Genomic DNA, 8,375 nt, shown 5'->3' with positions numbered 1-8,375 from the left:
CAGATTTCTCGCTGTTTTGGCCTTTGGGTATACAAATGAAATTTTAAAAAGTGTAACATAACTCATGACATAAATTACACATAAATCATAGAATATATATAATATATAAAATTAAAGATTTTTATACATACACATATAACACCCTAATTATACTATGCATGTTGAGAAACAGTTGCCTAGTGTTACAATATGTCCAAATTCTTTCTTTGATAATGTATGCATAAATTAACATATCTATCTGTATAGTCCATTCTCAAAAGCATCATCTGAATGAAGAACAGTGAAACAGACTATTGGATCTAGAAAAACCAATGGGGGCTACCCTCACACCAGGTCATGTACTCACATTTCTTGGACATAAATGAGAGGTAGAACATAATTCTATGCAATTTATTATAACTAGAAATTAATACACCTTCCCCTATAACTTAATCACTAAAAGTCTTAACAGCTGGTTGTAGATGGTAGATGAGAGCGACATATTGATTAATATGCCACCAAGATGAAATGAACTCTGTATATTACAAGTACATGACTTGATAAATCTTGACATATGTGAACCTGTGAAGTAACCACTATAATTATAGTAAACATGTTCACCTCCACCAAACCTTCTCTCAGGCTTACTTGTAATACTTTGTATTTACAGTTTTTCGTTGCCTCCCAACCATTACTAGGCAACTACTGATATGTTTTCTGTCAAAACAGATTTATTTCTTTCTAGACTTTTACACAAATGGAGCCAGATAAATACTCATTATTATGCTACTTCATTCATAGAAAAATTATTTTGAAGTTTAATTGTGAGGTTCCATGCACATGTGCAGTTGTCCCTTGGTATCCTCAAGACATGGTTTCCCAAGAGCCTTGTGGATTCCAAAATCTGTGGGTGTTTACTTCTTTTAATTCAAAAGGCATACTGTGAATATATAATGTATGCACATACTCCATTTAAAATCATATCTAGATTACTTATAATATCCAATGAAATATAAATTCTATATAAATACTTATACTATATTGCTGAGGAAATAGTGACAGGAAAGTCTTTATATGATCAGTAGAGGTGCAACATTTTTTCAAAGTGATTTTACCAAGTCAGCTTCCCAGGAGCACAATACAAGAGGTCCATCCAGTTCTTTCATATTGGCTATGATAATAGTTTTAAGTTTAATCATTCTAATAAGTTTGAATTGACATATTATTTTGACTTTAATTAACATTTCCATAATGTTTACTGTCATCCTTAGCTCTCCTGTGTAAATACATTTTCACATATTTTTCACATTGATTTCCTTATATTCTGCACTTACCATTGAGTTTTGGGAAGCTCATCATTTGTTCTAGATAGTGTTTTGGATCATATATGTCATTTCCAATATGTTCACCCCATCTATTACCTGCTCTTTAAAAATCTACCATTGTTTCTCTAACACATCATGTGATGAAACCCAATATTCATGTTTTTTTAATGTATAGACTGTGGACTGGTTTTGTACATAATAAATATTTGACTAACCTAAATTCCCAGAGACTTTCTTCTAAGTTTTCTTCCCTGGGCTTCATAGTCTTGAACATTACATTTAGGCCTATGATCCATCTTAAGATACTTTTGGTATATAGATAAAATAGAGTTAAAAGCTATTTTTCTTTTTCAGGTTTTGTCTTTGTGATTTAAATACGGTTAGTCAATTTTTCCAGAAATATATGTTGAAAATACTGTCGTTTTTTGCATTTTACTACCTTTGCCTCTTTATCAAAGTACAATTGCCTATGCACAAGTACGTTATTTCTGATTCTTTTTGTTTATAGTTATACAAAACCATACAGTCATAACTCTTGAAATAAACTAGTGTAGGCTCTCTGATTCTCTGCCCTTAAATACCAGCTTTTGCCATTCTAGACCCTTGGAATTTTCACATGAACAAATGAACATGATACTTTTATATTAAAAAGTCTACTAAATTTTTGTTTATGATTGAATTAACTCTACAGATGATTTGGGAAGAAATGCTATACTAGAAATATTGAAGTTTCCACTACATGAACAAAACACTACTACATCTAGTAGTTTTGTGTTTTATTTTCTTCAAGTAACATTTTATAGTCTTCATTAGACACATGTAGTACATTTTAGATCAAACTTATTCCTAAGTGTTTTATATTTGTGATGTTGTCACATAGTATTTCTTAAATAATTCATCTTCTGAGTGTTTAGTACAATATTCATAAATATATTTGAATTTTTGTACATTGATCTTGTGTCCCTCACTACCGCCAACATCACTGATTAGATCCAGAAGCCACTGTAAATCAGGAAGGATAATTTCAGCTACTGAGGGGAAGGCAGGGGAGTTTGAGACTAGTCTGTGTAACATACTGAGACCCCATCTCAAGGAATAAATAGATGAAACAAAAAAAATCTACAAAGTTTAAACAGAATTTTCTACATAGATAATCAGATTATCTGTATGTGCTCTGTGTCTTATACTTGTCTTACTCTATTGGTTAAATTTTCAGTAGAACGTTGTAATGAGATGATTAAAAACAAGGAATCCTAGTCTTATTCTGATATTAGAAGAGCTACCATTCAGGCTTTCATCGTGAAGTATAAGGTGACGCAATGGCCTTTTATAAGTGGTTTAATTGTTTGAGTGATCTATTTTCCTAATGCTTTTTCAATTTTGATTGAAAATGTCTTTATAGTTCTTTATATGAAGAATCTTATCATATTGCTTTAAATATATTAAACTAAAATTTAAAATACTAAACTAAAAATTTAAATGTTGAAGTATGTATAAGGCTAATTAAATTGTTGTTGCTTTGTGTATATTTTGGTAGTTTGTGTTTTACTTAATCTTTTCGTTTTTTAGTTGCTAAAATCATTGGTGTATGTATTAATAATATGAATTAATTACTACTTTAGTTTTTGAAGCTATGATATATTCATCCTTCTACTCTGGAAATTGAGATTTGTTTTCCCTTTAAATATTGATAAATCTTGTTAGTGTTTTGTCAGTTTCCTTTTGGTATTACAGGATTTGAACTCAGAGCTTTACACTTGTTAGGCAGGGTTCTACACTTAAGCCATACTGCCAGCCCTTCTGTTTTGGTTATTTTTGAGATATGGTCTCACTTTTTGCCAAGGCTGGCCTGGACCCAAATCTTTCTACTTTGTGCTTCTCGCCATCTCTGGGATGACAAGTGCACAACCACCATACCCAGCTTTATTCTATTGAGATGGGTCTCAAATTTTTTTTTATTGTTTTAACCTGGGTTGGCCTCAGACCAAGATCCTCCTGAACTCACCTCCCAAGTAGCTAGGATTATAGTTGTGAGCTGCTGGAGCCTAGCAAGTTTTTTCAAATTTTTGGTGTTTAGAAAGAGTAAAATGTTTGGTTTTATTGTCTCTATTATTTTTCCTTTTTTCCAATTTATTGAGTATTGCTTTGATTCTATTTTCCTTATCACCTAATTTGAGTTCAATTTGTGATTTTATGTTATTAGTTAAGGTATAAACCAAGAACTTTTAAATAAAACAGTTCAGTATTGTAGGCTTCCATTTATGTGCTATTAAGCAGCATTTCACCAATATCTGTTATGTTGCATTTTAATTTTCTTACTACCTAGAGTATTTCCTATATTGTTTTTTCATCCCTTTACTGATCCACATGTTATTTAAAAGGGTATTAGTTAATTTCTGAGCATTTATGGATTTTCTACATATCTTTCAATTTTTATTTCTAGGTTCAGTTTTATATTGTAAGAGAACATATTTTATATGGTTGAATTCTTTTAAATTATTGTGAATTCTTTAATGGCTTAAAATGATACAACATTTACATGCAATCCCAAATTCACCACAATATGTTCATAGAATAAAATCCATATGTTTTATTTAAAAAATTTGGCTTTTTTTGGTGGCCTATCAAATCATTAAATTTTGTGAACTTTGTATGTTGAATCTCAAATTTTCTGAGGTGTTCTCACACAATGATTCTGGATTATCAGTTTCTCCCTGTACAATTCTAGGACTATCCATGATAGAATAAGATAGATGACTTACCTCTCTCCCACCAGGTAAAATATAAATTTTGATAAAGTATCTGAAGCACATTTTCTTGAAGCATTTCTAGGAGAAAGACCAGACTTGAGCTCCGTGTTCACCTCCTTCTTTGGGTACACTCTTTGTTCTTTACACTATGACACCGGGAAATGGGATATACATAAAGATTAGTGGATCATCTGGGTAGAGGACATGGATATCAGATTCCAGAGATTCTAAGGGAGTTGATATTTGTGAGTCAGGGAACTGAAGATAAAGATGTGTAAAAATAGAAGTCTCCAAAATTTACATAGGTTCCCCTTGTTCTGGCCAAATACTAAACATGTTTGTAGGCGAGGATTCTGAGACCTAAGAGAGGACAGCAACTGGAACAGCCACTTGGGTAATTAGAGCTGAAGGAGACTGTACAGCTGATACAGTGCTAGCAGACCTCGTCTCTCATTACCAGAGCAGAAATGCTTATAGTAAATACCAGAAATGTGTATGAGAAATAGACCACTCCTTAGAACAACTAAATTTTATACTATATCTAATCTAATAAATAAAAGCTGAATCAAAACTGTTTATGTGGTGGTGTGATGGCCCAAACATGTAATCTAAGTACAGCACTCAGGAGTCTGAATCTGGAGGATCACAAGTTACAGGCCAACCTTGGCTATATAACAAGACTCTGTCTCAAAAAACAAAAACAAAAACACCAGAACATTAAAAAGGAAAACAACAGCAACAGCGAAATTACTGAATGCAGTCTAACTTAACAGCAGTAATGGAAGTGTTTTCAAAATTAACAAACAAAAAAACCCTCTTTAAAGAAAAATACCATAATGTCACATATAAGGACATTTACAAATAGTAAACCTAAAGCCTGATATGTAAAGAAAGAAAATATATCCATAACCAAAGAAAAAAGCAGTAAATAGCAAATGACTTTGAGGTGATAAATATATTGTTATTAACAGATGAAGAATTAAACACCTGCTATATACCTGTTCAGGGATGCAAGGAAACTGCCAGTATCAAGGTTAATGAACAGAAAATTGAGGTAGAAAAGTGGAAACTGCAAATCCAAAGAACAGAATTTAAATTGTGGAACAGAAAATCATGATATCAAATAAAAATTCAGTAGATGGGATTGATTACAGAATTGAAATTCTGCAATGTACAAATATAAACGTTGTGTATAGCCAGTACAATAAAGTCAATAGAAATTATGTGAACTGAAATGTAGACAGAAAAAAAGTGTGTGTGTCTGCATATATATGTATTCTATAAAGCTAAATAAAACCCAAGCAGGCTAACCCAACATCAAAGCAGTTTTATGACATTATATATATATATATTTCATATATATATATATATATATATGAAATATATATATATATATTCAAAAGAATCAACTCAGTTTCTATAGAGATACCTGTATACCCATGTTTATCACTGCACTAGTCACCATATCAAATTATGGAATTTCCCTTTGTGCCCATCAATGAAAAAATATATAATGAAAATGTGGATTTTTATTCAGCCATCAAGATGAATTAAATTGTTGATTGCTGGAACAAGGATATAACTGGAGATCATCATGTTAAATGAAATAAGCCAGCCCCACAAAAATATGTATAATTTCACATGCTTCCTCTCAATTGTGGACACTAGATAAAAACAAACCCAAACAAAAATCCCACTGTCAGATGTAAAGTTGGGCGGGGTGTGGGGGAGGCTATCAGGGAAGTAGAAATGAAGGGAAAGGGAAGGGAGAAGAGGAAAGATAAGAAAAATTAACATTGAATATGAACAAAGTATATTATGTGCATATATGGAAATGTCCTAACACAGCCCCTTACTTTGTACAATTTAATATACACCAATAAAAAGCATACTTAGGTGTGTTGAAATCAATTTTCCAAAAATCAATATTAAAGAGATATCTTGAAAGAAGGCAGATTACTAAGACGCATTACATACAGAGGAACTACATAACATCTTATCAGAAAAGCGAGAGCACACAAGGGAGGGGTGAGGATAGGTAAGACACCTAAAAAATTAGCTAGCAGTTGTTGCCCTTAATGCAGAGAAACTAAAGCAGATACCTTAAAAGCAACTGAGGCCAATAGAAGGGGACCAGGAACTAGAGAAAAGGTTAGATCAAAAAGAATTAACATAGAAGGTAACACACACACACAGGAAATTAATGTGAGTCAACTCCCTGTATAGCTATCCTTATCTCAACCAGCAAAAACCCTTGTTCCTTCCTATTATTGCTTATACTCTCTCTACAACAAAATTAGAAATAAGGGCAAAATAGTTTCTGCTGGGTATTGAGGAGGTGGGGTGGAGTGAGAGGTAAGGGAGGGGGTGGGGGCAGGGGGAGAAATGAACCAAGCCTTGTGTGCACATATGAATAATAAAAGAAAAAAAAATCTTATCAGAAATAATGTAAGTCAGAAGATAAGGTAATAAGCTTTGAATTAAAAAAGAATATAATTCTGTATCTCCCTAAAATATCATTAGAATTTAAGTAAAATTAAAGCCCTTTTTTCAGACAAATAAAGTCTGAGAGAATTGTTCACTGGGTATGTGAAATATAACTCATCTTAAAGGCATTCCTTAGGGTAAAATTCATTTCTATATTCTTACTAATAGTATGGGATTGGTAAATAAATGGGTAAATATAAAATATTTTTGTTTTTAAATTCCTTAAAACAGCTAGTCAAATGATTAATAAAAATGAAAACTATACCTATAGAGTACTTATAAGTTAAATCTTTTACCAAAATGTAAAGTGGACAATGCATATTGTGGTAATGTATGCAAAATTCATAAGGCATAGAATATTAATGCAAGATAGACACTAATGAATTCCAGATGCTTATTGTAATTGCTAAAGAAGTCACTAAAATATCAAACTACTGGTATGTACAACATGGATAAATGTGAAAATCACATTCAGAAGTCTGAAACAAAGCAATATTCTATGCTTCCATTTATATGAAGATGTGGAATGTTCAGAGCTAATCTATGAAGTTATAAGTCATCAGTTTGGCTTTCTTTTGGGGGGGAGATTGAAGGAAAGGAGGAAGACATACATTTCAAAATGACAAGAAATATTTTATATCTTTATAGAGGTGTGCATTCCACAGGTTAAATGGTTTTTTAAGTTTATCAAACAGTACCATAAATGTTGTGCTTTTATATCACATGAAAAGTATACCTACATAAAGAAGACAGTTTTAAAAATAAAAATATTTTGTTTTATATATTTACTTTCTATTTTTTTATTTTAAAGCTTTTATGGGACACACAATATGATATTTTTACTACATTTAAGATTTTTCCTGGCTACCTTTAATAAATTTCATCTTTATTTATAATAACTGTTAGTTTATCTATGCTTTTTGAGGGGAGGTAGTAGGGCTTGAACTTGGGGGTCTAATCGAGCCACTCCACCAGCCCTATTTTTTTATGAAGGGTTTTTCAATATAGGGTCTCATGAATTATTTGCCTGAACTGGTTTTGAACCATGACCTTCCTGATCTCTGCCACTTGTGTAGCTAGGATTACAGGAATGAGCCACAGGCACCTGGCTAGCCATGCTCTTTTTAAAACATATTATATAAACTTTTATTACAAAAATATTTCATATGGTCTTCTCTTCAAGATATAAATTATAGCAAATAGGCGATTTTCCACCACTTGTCTTGAAGTACAAAATTTTCTCAAACAGCTGAAACTATTTATGGTTTATAAGTGTGGCAACTCTTCCAATCTGTCATGTATCCTTTAACTTTCTTTTTCTGTCACTTGATTTCATACTTATCATTCCTCAACTTTACGAGTTACACTTTTCAATTCCTTTTAAGGTTTATATACCTACTCTGAAATGATGAATTTATTTTTCTTTAGTTTTTAAACCTCACCTATTCATCATCAAAGGTCATCAGTAATCAACATTTTGACAAGAATTCCTGTCCATACCACTATTTTTTTTTATTTTTATGTATGCTTTGCTGGAAATTTATAAACAAGTCCAGAAATTATATTATTTTACTCATAAATTATCTAATACATAAATCTACTTGGAAAATTTTTTTCATAACCCCTCCATCATTTAAAATTTTTAAATATTAATTATTTTCAATACCTTGTTATACTCTCTTTTTAGTTGGTCGGTTTGAATGAAGAGGCAAACAAGGTCCACATACTGCATTTAATGCTTATGTTTCTTTTGTCTCCTTATGGTCTATTTTTCATATGGAAAGAATCACAGAATGACTGCCTCTCTGGAACCCTCTCATTCAAGGATCTCAAA

Source organism: Castor canadensis, chromosome 1 (assembly GCF_047511655.1).
Source record: "Castor canadensis chromosome 1, mCasCan1.hap1v2, whole genome shotgun sequence".
In the NCBI taxonomy this organism is placed as follows: domain Eukaryota; kingdom Metazoa; phylum Chordata; class Mammalia; order Rodentia; family Castoridae; genus Castor; species Castor canadensis.
The sequence above is the reverse complement of the archived record's forward strand: the minus strand, read 5'-3'. Positions refer to the sequence as shown.